This window comes from Oncorhynchus clarkii, chromosome 1, assembly GCF_045791955.1.
Source record: "Oncorhynchus clarkii lewisi isolate Uvic-CL-2024 chromosome 1, UVic_Ocla_1.0, whole genome shotgun sequence".
Lineage (NCBI taxonomy): Eukaryota > Metazoa > Chordata > Actinopteri > Salmoniformes > Salmonidae > Oncorhynchus > Oncorhynchus clarkii.
In genome coordinates, this window is record NC_092147.1 from 74,684,675 (window position 1) to 74,702,407 (window position 17,733).

The following is a 17,733-nucleotide window of genomic DNA, read 5'->3' on the forward strand; positions in this document are numbered from 1 at the left end:
GCATAACAAGTCACGTAAGTTGCACAGACTCTCTATGTGCAATAAGAGTGTTTAACATGATTTTTGAATGACTATCTCATCTCTGTACCCCACACATACAATTATCTGTAAGGTCCCAAAGTTGAACACTGAATTGTAAACACAGATTAAACCACAAAGACCAGGGAGGTTTTCCAATGCCTTGCAAAGAAGGGAACCTATTGGTAGATTCGTTTTTTTTTTTAAAGAGAGAAAAAAAGCTGACATTGAATATCCCTTTGAGCAGGGTGAAATTATTATTATTATTAATTACACTTTGGATGATGTATATACCCAGTCACTACAGTTGCCGGAGAGGAAGGAAACCGCTCAGGGATTTCACCATGAGGCCAATGGTGACCGTTACAGATTTAAATTGGTTTGATTCAAGAAAATTGAGGATGCATCAACAATATTGTAGTTACTCCACAATACTAACCTAAATGACCGAGTGAAAAGAAGGAAGCACGTACAGAATAAAAATATTCCAGAACATATATCCTGTTTGCAATAAGGCACTAAAGTAAAACAAAAACAAAACGTGGCAATGAAATGTCCTGACTACAAAGAATTATGCTTGTTGCAAATCCAACACAACACATCACCGAGTACCACTCTTCATATTTTCAAGCATGGGAGTGGCTGCATCATGTTATGGGTATGCTTGTCATTGGCAAGGACGGGGGAGTTTAGGCATAATCCTAGAGGAGAGGAAAAGCTGGTTCAGTCTGCTTTCCAACAGACACTAGGAGACAAATTCACCTTTCAGCAGGACAATAACCTAAAATACAAGATCAGATCTACACTGGAGTTGCTTACCAAGAAGACATTGAATTTTCCTGAATGGCCTTGTTAAAGTTTTGACTTAAAATCCGCTTGAAAATGTATGGCAAGACTTGAAAATACCTGTCTAGTAATGATCAACAACAGAGTTGACAAAGCCTGAATAATAAAAATAATGTGCAAATATTGTACAATCCAGGTGTGCAAAGCTCTTAGAGACTTACCCAGACTCACAGCTGTAATCACTGCCAAATGTGATTCTAACATGTATTGATTGACTCAGGGGTATGAATACCTTTGTAAATTAGATATTTCTGTATTTAATTTTCAATATATTTGCTAACATTTCTAAAAACAAGTTTTCACTTATATAGTATTGTGTGTAGATGGGTGAGAATTATTATTTTTGTAATCCATTTTTAATTCAGGCTGTAAATTTAGAATTATTCAAGGGGTATGAATACTTTCTGAAGGCACTGTGTTTTATAAAGAAAGACATCCTCATATGCGTTCTCCTGTTCTATTGGTTTTCTTTCAACTTTCTTTCATTGTCTAGCAGCCAAAGGCATTATCCTAGTCATATTAGCAACCCATGATAGTTGTTGAATCTTAAAATCTCCCCTCTTTCTATATTTCTCATTTCCATCTCTGTCCATAAAACCGCTTGCATGAGCAGTGCGCATTTCAGAACGGTGTTTATCTGCACATTTTGGAACATTCACCCATAGGCCTATTGATTAACGCACATTGCTGCGTTAATAGGAAAAAATAGTTAATCAACATTTTAAGCTAAACATTGTGATCTGTTCTATCAGCCTTTTGATACTGTGTATACCTCCACTAGACTACTTTGATATGCAGCATGGGGATAAGAAGTGAGTACACGCAATTCCCACTGAAAAATAAGTGGGTATACGGTATATACCTGCATATACCCTCCACTACACCACTGACCCACCCTGTCTTCAAGAGCATATTGTGTCTCAACCGATGGCAAGTACAAAACAAAAACCTCAGATGATATAAAGTACAACATATGTGAATATGAAGAAAAAACAAATTTTTAGATCATTCACATTAAATTCACTATACCATGACAACCCTGTTTGTAAGATTTTAAATGATATCAAACTCAACTGTTTATCTTTACCAGTGATGAAGACATGGATGTCTCATGGTATAGTGGGGTATGCAAAATGGGTCAACTTTGAGGAACTCCATCTCTTGAATGTTTTGGCATTCAGGTCCAAAACGTGGACAAACATGTATGGAAGGTTTTGTTGAATTAAAAGGGATGCTGTTAAAAAGTGCTTGAATTCATATGGATTTACCATATGTCTCTTATCAATCACTGCTCCCCTCCAGGCCTCCAGAGTGTTGCAGCGGTCTAAGGCACTACATCGCAGTGCTAGAGGTATCACTACAGACCCGGGTTCAATCCCGGGCTATATCACAACTGCCTGTTATCAGGAGTCCCAAAAGGCGGCGCACAATTGGCCCAGTGTCGTTCGGGTTAGCAGTGGGTTTGGCCGGGGTAGGCCGTCATTGTAAATAAGAATTTGTTCTTAACTGACTTGCCTAGTTAAATAAAGCTTAAATACAATTTAAATAAATTGTCTATTGATTACTGAATCAATATCGAGAGAAAATGACTAATAGTGATACAGTAGCAACTCAGAACCGCCGTCTCAAACATTGAATCTAATTTCTCCATTAAAATTTATAATGACTCCCTAATATGATGTGTGCTTCCGGATAATGGCCCTGTGCGTTGCTGCAATGGGAGTCAGGTTAAATTTTTAATATAGGAAATGTGACTTGAAAAGGTTTGAACAGCTATATCACTGAAATCACATTTCCCAACAACAGTAATCTTTTATCTTCTTAACACTCAGCCGTGTCCTGTGCAGTGTGCAGGCGTGTTAGTGCTCACATGACCTTCGACATCAAACACTGTTAGAAGACTGCAGTGCGTTTGACAACCCGTTTACTTCTTGGCCTCTGATTGGCTGCGGGGGAGAGCGAGGCTGATGAGTGTCCTGCAGCAGCGTTGGTGGTGTCAATCACTGTCAGTGAAGTCATTAAAGGAGTTTATCGAGCGACAGGAGGACATACTTAACTCTACTCTCTCACCCATAGAAAATAATATAATATTTATGCTCACATGCCTTTTGCCATTGATAAAAGGGTAGAGGTGAGAATCCATTGGTAGTTACATTTTAGTCGCCATCATCAGATGCTCTTCTTAATTCAATAATGACTTCAACTCTAAAGTAGGCATCAAATCTGTGCTCAGTACTTCTGATATTTTAGAACACATAGCCATATTCTTTATTTGCTGATGTGGAAATCACGTCTTTATTCCTGGCTGGTGGAGGAGGAATGTCCCTTGCAATGCCTGAGCAAAGACATGTTATAAGGAGCTGAACAGGCACGCTGGGCATGTGCCCAGGGAACCACCAACCAATTATTTTGTTTGGAGAGAGATAAGCCTTGCTTTTTCTTTCTGTGGCTGTACCACTGTGTGGAAGTCATGTGACATTCATATGACCCAGCGTTCATGTACTTTAGACACACACAATTACACTGGAGGGTTGTGAACAGCACAAAGAAAATATGGAAATAATTTACCTTGAGAAATGGTGCATCAAGCTACTATGAGTTAGCTTGGTCACTGTGTTCACCATACTGTCATATATTGAAGTAAAATACCTTTTTAAGGAAGTTTGTATCAGATACCCTAGTATTATGTTGCCAAAAGCACAAAGGAAGACAGCTGGTTGATCGCCCGTTCTATGGCAAAGTGGACATGATCACACAACCTGCTCATATCACAACATGAGAAGACACAGAAAATGCATCCACATGCAATAGGACAGCAGCATTACATTGGAGACCATTCAGTAGATCACAGATAAAGATCAAGACAGGAGAGCTGAACCACCAACACTCAACTAATCTCCTCTCTGTTGTCAAATCTGTTTCACCTCGGTCTTATTGTAGCTGGGGACTTTAATAAAGCAAATCTGAGGAACGACAACACTATCAACATACAGCTGGCTGGTTACACACTGTACCGGCAGGATAGAACAGAGATGTCTGGTAAGACAAGGGGCGGCGGACTTTGTACTTCTTGAAAATAACACCTGGTGCACGATATCTAAGGAAGTCTCGAGTTGTTGCTCGCCTGAGGTAGAGTATCTCATGATAAGATGTAGACCACACTATCTACCAAGAGAGTTTTCATCTGTATTTTTCGTAGCTGTTTACATACCACCACAGTCAGAGGCTGGCACTAACACAACATTGAATGAGCTTTATTACGCCATAAGCAAACAAGAAAACGCTCACCCAGAGGCGGCACGCCTAGTGGCCAGGGACTTTGATGCAGGGAAACTTAAATCCATTTTACCAAATTCCTTCAGCATGTTAAATATGCAACCACGGGGGGAAAAAACTCTGGACCACCGTTACTGGTACTTCCTGCTTTAATTTAGCTTGTAAGCAAGAATCAGGAGGATAGAATTATGGTCAGATTTGCCAAATGGAGGGCGAGGGAGAGCATTATTTTCACACACAGAGACGCATTTAAAGCTCTCCCTCGCCCTCCATTTTTGCAAATCTGACCATAATTCTATCCTCCTGATTCTTTCTTACAGGCAAAATTAAAGCAGGAAGCACCAGTGACTAGATCAATAACAAAAGTGGTCAGATGAAGCAGATACTAAGCTACAGGACTGTTTTGCTAGCACAGACTGGAATATGTTCTGAGATTCCTCCGATGTCATTGAGGAGTACAACACATCAGTCATTGATCCACTTACAGACGAAGACAATGTCGTCCCCACAGCGACCGTATGTGCATACCCCAACCAGAAACCATGGATTACAGGCAACATCCACACTGAGCTAAAAGGAAAGAGATGCCGCTTTCAAGGAGTGAGACTCTTACCCGGAAGCTATTAAGAAATCCCGCTATGCCCTCCGACAAACCATCAAACAGGCAAAGCGTCAATACAGGACTAAGATCAAATCGTACTACACTGGCTCTGATGCTAGTCGGATGTGTCAGGGCTTGCAAACCATTACAGACTACAAAGGGAAGCACAGCCGAGAGCTGCCCAGCGACACGAGCCTACCAGATGAGCTAAACTACTTCTATGCTCGCTTTGAGGCAAATGGCACTAAAACATGCATGAGAGTACCAACTGTTCCAGACAACTGTGTGATCATGCTCTCCGCAACCAATGTGAGTAAGACCTTTAAAACAGGTCAACATTCACAAGGCCGCAGGGCAAGACAGCTTACCAGGACGTATACTGCGAGCCTGCGCTGACCAACTGGCAAGTGTCTTCACTGACATTTCCAACCTCTTCCTGTTCGAGTCTGTAATACCAACATGTTTTAAGCAGACCACCATAGTGCCTGTGCCCAAGAACACTAAGGTAACCTGCCTAAATGACTTCCGACCTGTAGCACTCACATCTGTAGCCATGAAGTGCTTTGAAAGGTTAGTCATGGCTCACATCAACACCATTATCCCAGAAACCCTAGACCCACTCCAATTTGCATACCGCCCCAAAAGACGGTGCAATTTCTACTGCACTCCATACTGCCCTTTCCCACCTGGACAAAAGGAACACTACAGCTCAGCGTTCAACACCATAGTGCCTTCAAATCTCATCAATAAGCTAAGGACACTGGGACTAAACACCTCCCTCTGCAACTGGATCTTGGACTTCCTCACGGGCCGCCCCCAGGTGGTAAGAGTAGGTAACAACACATCCGCCACGCTGATCCTCAACACAGGGGCCCCTCAGGGGTGCGCGCTCATTCCCCTCCTGTACTCCCTGTTCACGCACGACTGCACGGCCAGGCACGACTCCAACACCATCATTAAGTTTGTCTATGATAGGTAGGTGGTAGGCCTGATCACCGACAATGACGAGACAGCCTATAGGGAGGTCAGCGACCTGGCCGTGTGGTGCCGGGGCAACAACCTCTCCCTCAATGTGATCAAGACAAAGGAGATGATTGTGGACTACAGGAAAAAGAGGACCGAGCATGCCCCCGTTCTCATCGACAGAGCTGCATTGGAGCAGGTAGAGAGCTTCAAGTTCCTTGGTGTCCACATCACCAACAAACTAACATGGTCCAAGCACACAAAGACAATCGTGAAGAGGGCACAATAAAACATATTCCCCCTCAGGAGACTGAAAATATTTGGTATGGGTCCCCAGATCCTCAAAATAATTTACAGCTGCACCATCGAGAGCACCCTGACTAGAGGTCAACTGATTATGATTTTTCAAGGCCGATACCGATGCCGATTATTGGAGGACCAAAAAAGCCGATACAGATTCATCGGCCAATTTTTGTATTTTTTTATTTGTAATAATGACAATTACAACAATACTGAATGAACACTTATTTTAACTTAATATAATACATCAATAAAATCTATTTAGCCTCAAGTAAATAATGAAACATGTTCAATTTGGTTTAAATAATGCAAAAACTAATTATTGGAGAAGAAAGTAAAAGTGCAATATGTGCCATGTAAGAAAGCTAACGTTTCAGTTCCTTGCACAGAACATGAGAACAAATGAAAGCTGGTGGTTCCTGTTAACATGAGTCTTCAATATTCCCAGGTAAGAAGTTTTAGGTTGTAGTTATTATAGGAATTATAGGACTATTTCCCTCTATACCATTTGTATTTCATTAACCTTTGACTATTGGATGTTCTTATAGGCACTTTAGCATTGCCAGTGTAACTGTATAGCTTCTGTCCCTCTCCTCACTCCTCCCTGGGCTCGAACCAGCAACACAACGACAACAGCTACCATCGAAGCAGCGTTACCCATGCAGAGCAAGGGGAACAACTACTAGAAGGCTCAGAGCGAGTGACGTTTGAAACGCTATTAGCGAGCGAACTAGCTAGCCATTTCACTTCGGTTACACCAGCCTCATCTCGGGAGTTGATAGGCTTGACGCACAACGAAGAGCTGCTGGCAAAATGCCCGAAAGTGCTGTTTGAATGAATGTTTACGTGCCTGCTTCTGCCTACCACCGCTCAGTCAGATACTTACAGATACTTGTATGCTCAGTCAGATTATATGCAACGCAGGACACGCTAGATAATATCTAGTAATTTCAGCAACCATGTGTAGTTAACTAGTGATTATGATTGATTATTTTTTATAAGATAAGTTTAATGTTAGCTAGCAACTTACCTTGGCTTACTGCATTCGCGTAACAGGCTCTCCTTGTGGAGTCCAACAAGAGAGAGGCAGGTCGTTATTGCGTTGGACTAGTTAACTGTAAGGTTGCAAGATTGGAACCCCCGAGCTGACAATGTGAAAATCTGTCGTTCTGCCCCTGAACAAGGTGGTTAACCCACCATTCCTAGTCCGTCATTGAAAATAAGAATAAGACCAATAACACTGCACTGACAGTCACTGAGGTGAAAGCTCGGCGTAATTTCATTGACATGTTTAGGGTTCTCCTCACATGACATAGACAGACGGGCAGACTCAAAACAGATGCTCAAAACAGACATGCCACAAGTTCAATCACTTCAATTGCAGTCCTCAGCCACAATCCACTGATGCCAACAATGACATCACTCACAACCCTCCCTTTGCTGTAAAGTGATACGACACTCCTCTCATATCTCATTTGACATATGTAACAAGATCAGACAACCATGACTGCTTATGAGTCATATGATGGATGCTAGCCAATCGTAATGGGGGGTATGAGAGTGATGGAGATCAATGCTAATGCAGTTGGATTCAATACACACCCTATAGCTTCTTAGTCCACAATGTGTTTAAAATAGTATTTTATTAGCTCCATCTCATTTCCATGTCTTTGGCCAGTAGGAGGGGCATGCTATTGGGCTGTGTATTGAACAGGAGAGCACTGGTTTCAAATGTCACCATCTCATAAATAAGTGAAATCAAAGTGTTACCAAGACCACAATCAGGTTGTTAGAGAGGCTATGTAGTGGTAGGTGGGAAGAGAGATCTTGGCATATCCTAAGCAAACTCTTTGGGAAGAATAAGAGCTTGCAGTAGGTGGAATGTTTATGGCAATTTTGAATAACAACATGAAAAATAGTGGAATGGATTTACTCCAATATTTGACACAAGAAGAAACCAATTCAAAAGAGAGGACGCTGAATGTCATCCTCGCTTTCTTGTGTGTTATATGTTCAGGAAAACACCCTCATGGCAGTTAAGCATCACATTAGCCTGCATACTGGATGGCTATTTTAAATGTATAAGAGCTTTTTTAAGAGAGCAACAGACTACATTAGACATGGTGATGCTTGGAATTGGAATGACTCAGCAGTTTAGAGTGCAGAAATCCAAAGCCAGCATATTAAAGCTTTTACATATTGTTCACACACACAGACATGCACACACCCATGTGCACTTTCTATAAAAGCACCAGTTCAGAGTGCAGCAGCAGTCCATAAGCAGGACTTATTGGTCCCAGCCCTAGCCCTGGGGGCAAAGAGCAGACCCTATGCTGAAACTAGTATCACATGACATGGGGGGGGGGGGGGGTATTATTGAATGAAACAACATGGAGGCCTAATGGAGGGGGCCTCTAGGGGCTCGTATAGGAAGGTCTCAATGGAGCTGCCAGCTGCTGTTGAGAGCTGGAGGGCATTACTAAGAGACTGGAAACAGCACATATGCTACTTGTCATCCAAACACATTAGAGCCAAGATGGCAGTCAGCACAAATCAGACTTGAGGTGGGACACATCATGCTGATGCCTTGTCTAGCCTTAGTATACACATTGATACAACACACCTGTCTGCCAGTACTAGCAACCCCTGCACATTAATAATCTACTTAAGCGCAACGAGGCTCATAAATATCCTATGATTCAAAACACTCCCAATCAAACAAAGATCCATAATCTTACCCAACACACCTGTGTACACACAATCCCTTCACATCCATGTCACAGTGTTGCTTTTGGCTAGTGGAAAGTCCAATCATACATTCTGAGAGTCTGTTTATTACTAATTCTTACTTATTCTTAATTATTACTAAGATATGGGAATAAATGTTGCAATTATTGACAATGAGAGACTAAAAACAGTGCCACGCTCACCTTCCACCAGACCGTGAAACACATAGCTCTGTCAGATAGCAGCAATAAGCAGGGCTAAATATAGCTGTAATGATAGGCCCCATAGTGAGACTGTGGAGACGGAGAAACAGATCAGACTACCGTCAAAGTCACATCAACCCCACATTACAACCAGCTCTACTGAAACTTTTCAGAGTGGGGTTTGCGGGCCACTCTGACATTCATGTTCTACTGTTACACACACAGTCTTCTATTGAGCACTGCTACCCAAATCCTCTCTGGGGTCAGACATTCAATTGTTATAGTGATGTTATAACACATTGCTAAACCACAATACAATTCAAAACAACAGACATGAGATTACACTGCCAGGCCACTCTGGCAATAAAGGTGTTGAGTTTAAACCAAGCTGTTAAATACTCAGTTGTTCAATGCTCACTCACCTTAAAAATAGCAGGTTAGTTGTAAATTCAAGACCTTGAGATACAAGTAAACTCTTGACTCTCAGTGACACAGTTCTGTGACTAAACATGCAACCTTTATGCTGGTGTGGTCTAGTAATGACATCTTATCTGCTCAACTAGGCAGTTTTTCAAGGCCACCACCATTGCTGGGTATGACTGGTTTGTGCTGCTTTCACACACCGGCCATGACAGATTAGGTTGTGTGTATGTCAGTGTATATATGTGCGTGTATTAGAAATACACGCACATATATACACAGACATACACACAACCCGAGTATACCCTGATACTACAAGTTATGGAGGTCCTCCGTGGGCAGAACCTCTGTGGAGACATTCAGCTGTTGTGGGGTAGTGTGGTACTAAACACAAAGTAGCAGACACAGCAGGCTGGGACCTACACAGACAGGTGCCAGGGGAACACACACAGAGATATGTGGAAGTGGAGGAGAACGCCTCCATCAGAGCACCAAGGATTGTCCAGCTCACTTACACTATGGAGTGTCAAAACTGGCAATGAATACAATCACAGTCAGAGGAATTCCACTTGTTCTGTACATTTGGGGTGATGGTACAGAGAGCTTAGCGCTGTCTGGGTTATCTATTTCACTTGGGAGACAGTATCACATGTCATTGACAATAACTGGTCTCCAGACGTGACACTTGGCATTCAGGCCGAGGTGTTCAATCTTGGTTTCATCAGACCAGAGAATATGGTTTCTCATGGTCTGAGAGTCTTTAGGTACCTTTATGGCCACTACCATAAAGGCCTGATTGGTGGAGTGTTGCAGAGATGGTTGTCCTTATGGAAGGTTCTCCCATCTCGACAGAGGAACTCTGGAGCTCTGTCAGAGTGACCATCGGGTTCTTGGTTACCTCCCTGACCAAGGCCCTTCTCCCCCGATTGCTCAGTTTGGCCAGGCGGCCATCTCTAGGAAAAGTCTCGGTGGTTCCAAACTTCTTCCATTTAAGAATGATGGAGGCCACTCTGTTCATGGGGACCTTCAATGCTGAAGAAATGTTTTTGTACCCTTCCCCAGATCTGTGCCTTGACATAATCCTGTCTCGGAGGATGGGGTTATTTGTGTGTAGATTGCTGAGGAATTGTTTTTATTAATCAATTTTAGAATAAGGCTGTAACAAAACAAAATGTGGAAAAAGTCAAAGGGTCTGAATAGGAACTGTATGTATAGTTTTTTTTTTGAGGACGTAACAGATCATATGAAATGAATGACATAGTACACAAAAACTGGGACCCGTTTTGGCTTGTGAGCACAACTTCCATAACTACTGGCTGAAATTATACAAAAGATCTGGAGCGTCACATTAAGTGCCCTCTAGTACAAATGTGAACAAAAAATATGAATAATAATACGTCAATGAACAGTTACATAATTCCCATAGTTATTTTATACCACTATTACATAAATGTCTAAGCATAGCATAACCATTCACGGTACAGTAACATCCCCAGGGTTATAACAGTGTGTCTTCTGCATGGCTGGAGAGCAGTAGGGAAAGAGAGCGTTTGTACTATTGGCCTTAGGATGATCGGTTGACAGATGCAGAGCCGTCGGAAAACGTGTGGGGGGGCAGCATTTGCCACAGTATTTTTCAATTATGTGTGGCAGCGCCACACCACTATTGATTTAGTTTAACAAAATATATTGAAGCAAACATTAAAATTGTTGTTTTTTTAGACTGATTTGCCTCATGATTTGTCAACTCACACACAATTTATCTGTCCTTCACATCAGAGTGTTGCTTCAGGCTCTTTGCAAGTCGTGGCCAATCAGATTCACAGAAATCGCAGGTTGTGCAGGTGCACAAAGCACAAAGCTCAACGCGTGCTCTTCACTTTCCTCCAGTATTTATTTAACAAGCGTGATAACACATCACTCCCGACAGACACAAGCAAAAACTCTATACATCTAACACTTGAGATCTGACATGCTGTATGGCATGGAAATGAGACCATTTTTCCGTCTGATCAACTGTAGGCTACTATCAACAGCAGCTACATAGTCTAGCCTACTACATACAGTATGTGCCCTGTCCCTCTGGCCAGGGTAAACGAAGTGGTAACGCTGTGTATTTATAGTCCATTTGATTGTGAGAAAATGTGAATGGGATCACATTTGGTTTAAATTCAAACTTGGGCTGACTAGGCAACCCACACTTTTTCAATCCAAAATGATTAACTGGAATTAATCAATAAACACAATAGCTGACATAGATTGAGTAAATGTTTAATTAGGCCTACAGTTGCATAGGGCAGGACTACACAATGTTAACCTGGATAAAGCTAGCTCAGCCCTGTGAGTTTTATTGTCCAATTATAATGCTTTCTCTGTGTATAGAAAACCCTGTTTTTTTAATATAATTCATATGAACAAGTACAAGGCTGCTGCAGTTTGACAGGGTTTTTATATTCCCCAAGGTGAGGAGTTTTTCTAAACCATGTGACCTGATTCTAAAAAACTTGGATCCCATCATAGCCCATATTAAACCTTTTTACAACAGATGAATCATGTCATACCATATAAGATCCAGAGTTTTACCTGGTTAGGTTACCAGATCAGGAAAATCTATTGGACCCAGAATAGTTTTTCCGCCACTAGGGCTGTAGCAGTCATGACATTTTGTCAGCCGGTGATTGTCATGCAAATAACTACCGGTCTCACGGTAATTGATCGTTAATTAACATAAACACGTTTAGCATCTCCTGGCTTCCACGCATAGCCTACAAGCCACAGAAGCATACCGTTGGAACATCTACATTTAAAAAGTTTTTAAAAAATATCTATTTAATATAGCCTACACCATCACAATGGTATACTGGCCATATACCACACCTCCTCTGGCCTTATTGCTTAATAATAATTAGCTGAAAGTCGTGGTATATACCACAACTATGACAAAACATATTTGTACTGTTCTAATTACATTAGCAACCAGTTTATAAGAGCAATAAAGCACCTAGGGGGGTTATGGAATACGGCCAATATACCATGGTAGCAATGGTATATTGGCCATATACCTGTACCCCCTCATGCTTATTGTTTAAATATACCAGTGACTAAACACAACAGTGATGAGAGACAAAGAACAACCATTTGAGCCATTGCAATATGCCCATTCTAGAAAATATTATATAAAATGATTTACAAGTGATCCATGTATTGTACTTTATATTCCTTACTCTTCTACAGAAGGACTCAAAGGATTACCCTGAGTAATGACTTCTGTTATTGACATGTTATTGTGGTTATCATGTAAATATTGTATATTTATACACGGTGTCACCTCTTTCCCTATCACACAGGTGACATGCGCTCAGAATACCATGAATAAAGAAAAGTACTACAGCGTAGTAAACTAATGGTACATTTTGAATTAGTATAGTGGTAAACTTTTTAAAGTAAAATGGACTCCTACCTGGAAGAACAGAATTATGAAGTTATTCGGTCAGGTTTACTAAGGTCCACGGTCCAACGAAGGCAAGTGTCAGATGAAGGCAGTAGCTGTCCTGAAGTTGAAGTTATCCTCTTGGTATCACCATCGCCAAGTTTGTTTCTCTATGTAAGAACAGTTTTCTTTAGAATGTGAACAATAAGTGGAAAACGCAACAACAAAAAAATGGCAGAAAGAGAATTATACCGCATTTTCTCACTAAAGCCTTCTAAACTATTATTGTTGTTCAATAAAACATTATCTTGAGTCTTGACGTTGAAATGTGGTTACAATTCAATTATTGTAATATGCCTAATGTAAAGAACCTTGGAAATAACCCCAGGTTTCGCTATAATCTCGTCCCCAGACACTTCCGCTTTATATGCGCAATAGCCTGGGGACGAGGTTAGTTGCACTTTAGTCATGATAAACGCAAACTACAGCATTATCGTGTCAACACCGATACAATGTAATGATAACGTCGAATGATGTACGGAAGCAACAGTCATACATATCCACGTGTCCGTGCCGTCAAATAATTCAAACGTCCATCAGAAAACAGTTCAGCGGAATTCTCAAAGGAGATTAGATGCATGATGCTTTATCATTCCAGCATCCTCCTCTACTTGATGGGCGGAGCGTTCAGACGTCACCTGGACCTCAATAGAGTCCCACGGCGGAGGTGTCATAATACCCATAAAACCTAGCAGTCAAACAGGGAAATGGTTCCAATCGTTTTTCCATCGTTAATTTTTCCAATAAGATATTTCAGAAACACTTAAAATACTGTATGGGTTTCGTGTAGGCTTACCTTGGCATGACGTTTTGATAACCATGTACTTCTCTCTTGGACAATATTACTTTTATCAATATATTCAGCTCTATTTACTCTCAGATTCGAAAAATGCTAATTGATATCAAAGTAGACATGCAAAACTACAAATCCCTGCAAGCTCCTGCACATCATCTCTAGCTGACACCTTTGCTAACAGGTATTGTGTAAATGTAAAACTTGAACAAGTCAGTTTACAGAATTGTCCATTTGAAGAAATGTTGCCAATTTATTCATTACTACATTTAGCTAACATTAGATCATTAATCCAGTGATTCTAACCTTTGCCTTGATTCACCAGTCTCGTCCCGATCATCATAGCATTTGTAGTTCTTTATGATAGCCTCATTAGCAGCTAATCAGCATTTCATTTTTGGGGGGTAAATACAGGTGAATATATTGATAAAAGTCACCTTGTCATAGAGAGATTCACGCGGTTATCAAAACATCACGCCAGGGTAAGTCTACACAAAACACAGACCTTATTTTAAGTGTTTCTAAAATCCTATATGGGAAAAATGAGTACGGTAAAATGATTGGAACCATTTCCCTGTTTGACCACTAGGATTTTATGAGTATTATTACCAAAATACTCAGAGTAATATTATTTGTGAGCATTATTTTGGGTGGCAGGTAGCCTAGTGGTTAGAGTGTTGGGCCAGTAACCAAAAGGTTTCTGGATCAAATCGCCAAGGTAAAAATGTGTAATTTTGCCCCTGAACAAGGCAGTGTTCCCCGGTAGGCTGTCATTGTAATTAAGAATTTGTTCTTACCTGACTTGCCTAGTTAAATAAATAATAAATAAATAAATATTGAAAGATTATGACTCATAATGTGGTACTCTATGGTTTGGCAACATCTCTAATCTCAACGTGTGAGATAACAAGTGATGCAAATTATTTCGTTTTAGTAGAACCCCCGTTTGGACGGTTCGATAACAAAAGTAAAAGCCGTTAGAAATGTAGCATATCGTTCCCAATTTGAATAACTAGTCCACATGATCGACAGTAGTCATGATTTTCTGCCTTCCCAAACTTCGACCTCAGTCATTCTCATTAGTGTTGACACTGACGTCACCTGTCATATTTTCATCCTGCCCTCAGTGTAAATGTGCACGCTCGCTAGTATGAGTTTTTGCGCACGTATGGGATATACAGTAAGGCAGGCACGTGTGTTATCAGAGAGTAAGGTATGTAAAGCATTTGCATAAAAAACATAATGAAAATAGGGGGTTGGATTATTTCTGCACATAAATAATCTCAAACGTTCCTGTATAGTTACATCCCTACCATGGTCCCTACCTTCTCTCTTTCTCTCTAGCTCGCTTTCTCTCACTCGCGCACACAGACGCAGTATATGACTCTTTCTCTTCTCACATCAATACATGTACATTTAACAATTTTCAGAGGGATAAAAGTGCATGTTTTCGTCCCACTCTTAGCAGTTACCTCTCAAATCCCTTTTGATGATCATCCATGTGAAGGGAAGCTTCTCTTCATGACATTTTAATCTAGTGAGAAACCTGAGAGCTCTCTGGTCTAAACGTTTAAAACCAATAAACGAAGGGAATAACTTACATTCGAATAGAAAATACATACATAAAAATTGAGGTTCTGTTGTGGGATTATGTACAGTACAATAAACCAAGTTATTAATGTAATGATATGTCTAATAGAATCTGTATAGTGGTCATGCATCACGATGACCACTAGGTGACAGTGTTAAGCTTCTCCTGACATATCTGCATTGACCCTATTTGCACTAACTTTTTTGACTCCTCACATATGCTGCTGCTACTGTTTATTATCTATCCTGTTGCCTAGTCACTGTATTCCTAGTTATATGTACTGTTGAAGTCAGAAGTTTACATACACTTAGGTTGGAGTCATTAAATCTCGTTTTTCAACCACTCCACAAATGTCTTGTAATAAACTATAGTTTTAGAAAGTCGGTTAGGACATCTACTTTGTGCATGCAAGTATTTTTCCAATAATTGTTTACAGAGAGACAGACCCCAGAGAGTCAGGACACCCGTTTAACATCCCATCTGAAAGACGGCACCCAACACAGGGCAGAATCCCCAATCACTGCCCTGGGGCATTTGGGATATTTTTTTAGACCATAGGAAAGGGTGCCTCCTACTGGTCATCCAACACCACTTCCAGCAGCATCTGGTCTCTCATCCAGGAACTGACCAGGACCAACCCTGCTTAGCTTCAGAAGCAAGCCAGCAGTGGTATGCAGGGTGGTATGCTGCTGGTGAACTCAGTTTCTCTTTGCTTGACATCATGGGAAAATCCAAAGAAATCAGCCAAGACCTCGGCAAGTCTGGTTCATCCTTGGGAGCAATTTCGAAATGCCTGAAGGTACCACGTTTATCTGTACAAACAATAGTATGCAGGTTTAAACACCCGGAGACCACACAGCCATCATAACGCTCAGGAAGGAGACGCGTTCTGTCTCCTAGAGATGAAGGTACTTTGGTGTGAAAAGTGCAAATCAATCCCAGAACAACAGCAAAGGACCTTGTGAAAATGCTGGAGGAAACAGGTACAAAAGTATCTATATCCACAGTTAAACGAGTCCTATATCGACATAACCTGAAAGGCCGCTCAGCAAGGAAGAAGCCACTGCTCCAAAACCACCATAAAAAAAACAGACTACGGTTTGCAACTGCACATGGGGACAAGATCGTACTTTTTGGAGAAATGTCCTCTGGTCTGATGAAACAAAAATAGAACTGTTTGGCCATAATGACCATCGTTATGTTTGGAGGAAAAAGGGGGGGGGGCTTGCAAGCCGAAGAACACCATCCCAACCGTGAAACACGGGGGTGGCAGCATCATGTTGTGGGGGTGCTTTGCTGCAGGAGGGACTGGTGCACTTAAAAAAATAGATGGCATCATGAGGGAGGAAAATTATGTGGATATATTGAAGCAACATCTCAAGACATCAGTCAGGAAGTTAAAGCTTTGTCGCAAATGGGTCTTCCAAATGGACAATGGCCCCAAGCATACTTCCAAAGTTGTGGCAAAATGGCTTAAGGACAACAAAGTCATGGTATTGGAGTGGCCATCACAAAGCCCTGACCTCAATCCCAAAATTTGTGGGCAAAACTGAAAAAGCGTGTGCGAGCAAGGAGGCCTACAAACCTGACTCAGTTACACCAGCTCTATCAGGAGGAATGGGCCAAAATTCACCGAACTTATTGTGGGAAGCTTGTGGAAGGCCACCCAAAATGTTTGACGCAAGTTAAACAATTAAAAGGCAATGCTACCAAATACTAATTGAGTGTATGTAAACTTCTGACCCACTGGGAATGTGATGAAAGAAATAAAAGCTGAAAGAAATAATTCTCTCTACTATTATTCCGACATTTCACCTTCTTAAATAAAATAGTGATCCTAACTGACCTAAGGCAGGGATTTTTGTATAGGATTAAATGTCAGGAATTGTGAAAAACTGAGTTTAAATGTATTTGGCTAAGGTGTATGTAAACTTCTGACTCCAACTGTACATATCTACATCAATTACCTCGTACCCCTACACATGGACTCAGTACTAGTACCCCGTGTATATACCAAAGTTATCGTTACTCATTGTGAATTGTATTCATTATTACGTGTTATTACTTTTCTATTTTCTATATACTTTTCTATTACTCTATTTTCTTTCTCTCTGCATTGTTGGGAAGGGTAAGCATTTCACTGTTTGTCTACACCTGTTGTATCAGACGGCTACAGTATCACGGTCCGCTAATACTAGTAATTGTTTTATTCTTCTGATTTTTCAGGTTGTTGCTGCAGCACTCTCATCACCCCTACTTACCAGGGCTATTAGGAAAGGGGAACTGGTTCTCATTGAGGCTGGCAGTACATCACAGGCACATACATTTACAGGCCAGAGCACACATGGATTCAGCCAATGCATCTCTCTCTCTCTTTACATCATATGTAAAATCAAACCCCCTAATAAACACTCTCACAACACCTACTGTCTGTCTGAATTGCATTTTCTGTTTTCATCTAATTGATTGATTGACTGACTGAAGGTGCATATATTTTCTCTGAGT

The 17,733-nt window shown here is 41.1% G+C and overlaps 1 protein-coding gene across 1 annotated transcript in view; it reads right to left on the minus strand.

Moving 5' to 3' along the window:
• Positions 1 to 13,379, minus strand: part of LOC139412082 (coiled-coil serine-rich protein 2a) — a 61,905-nt gene extending 48,526 nt beyond the window's left edge. Inside the window, exons 1-2 of the mRNA XM_071158879.1 lie at positions 13,341 to 13,379; positions 12,815 to 12,954 (exon numbers count right to left, since the gene is read on the minus strand). The gene's annotated coding sequence lies outside the window, so the exon portion shown is untranslated. The remainder of the gene's footprint in view (positions 1 to 12,814; positions 12,955 to 13,340) is intronic.
• Between the last annotated feature and the right edge of the window lie 4,354 nt (positions 13,380 to 17,733).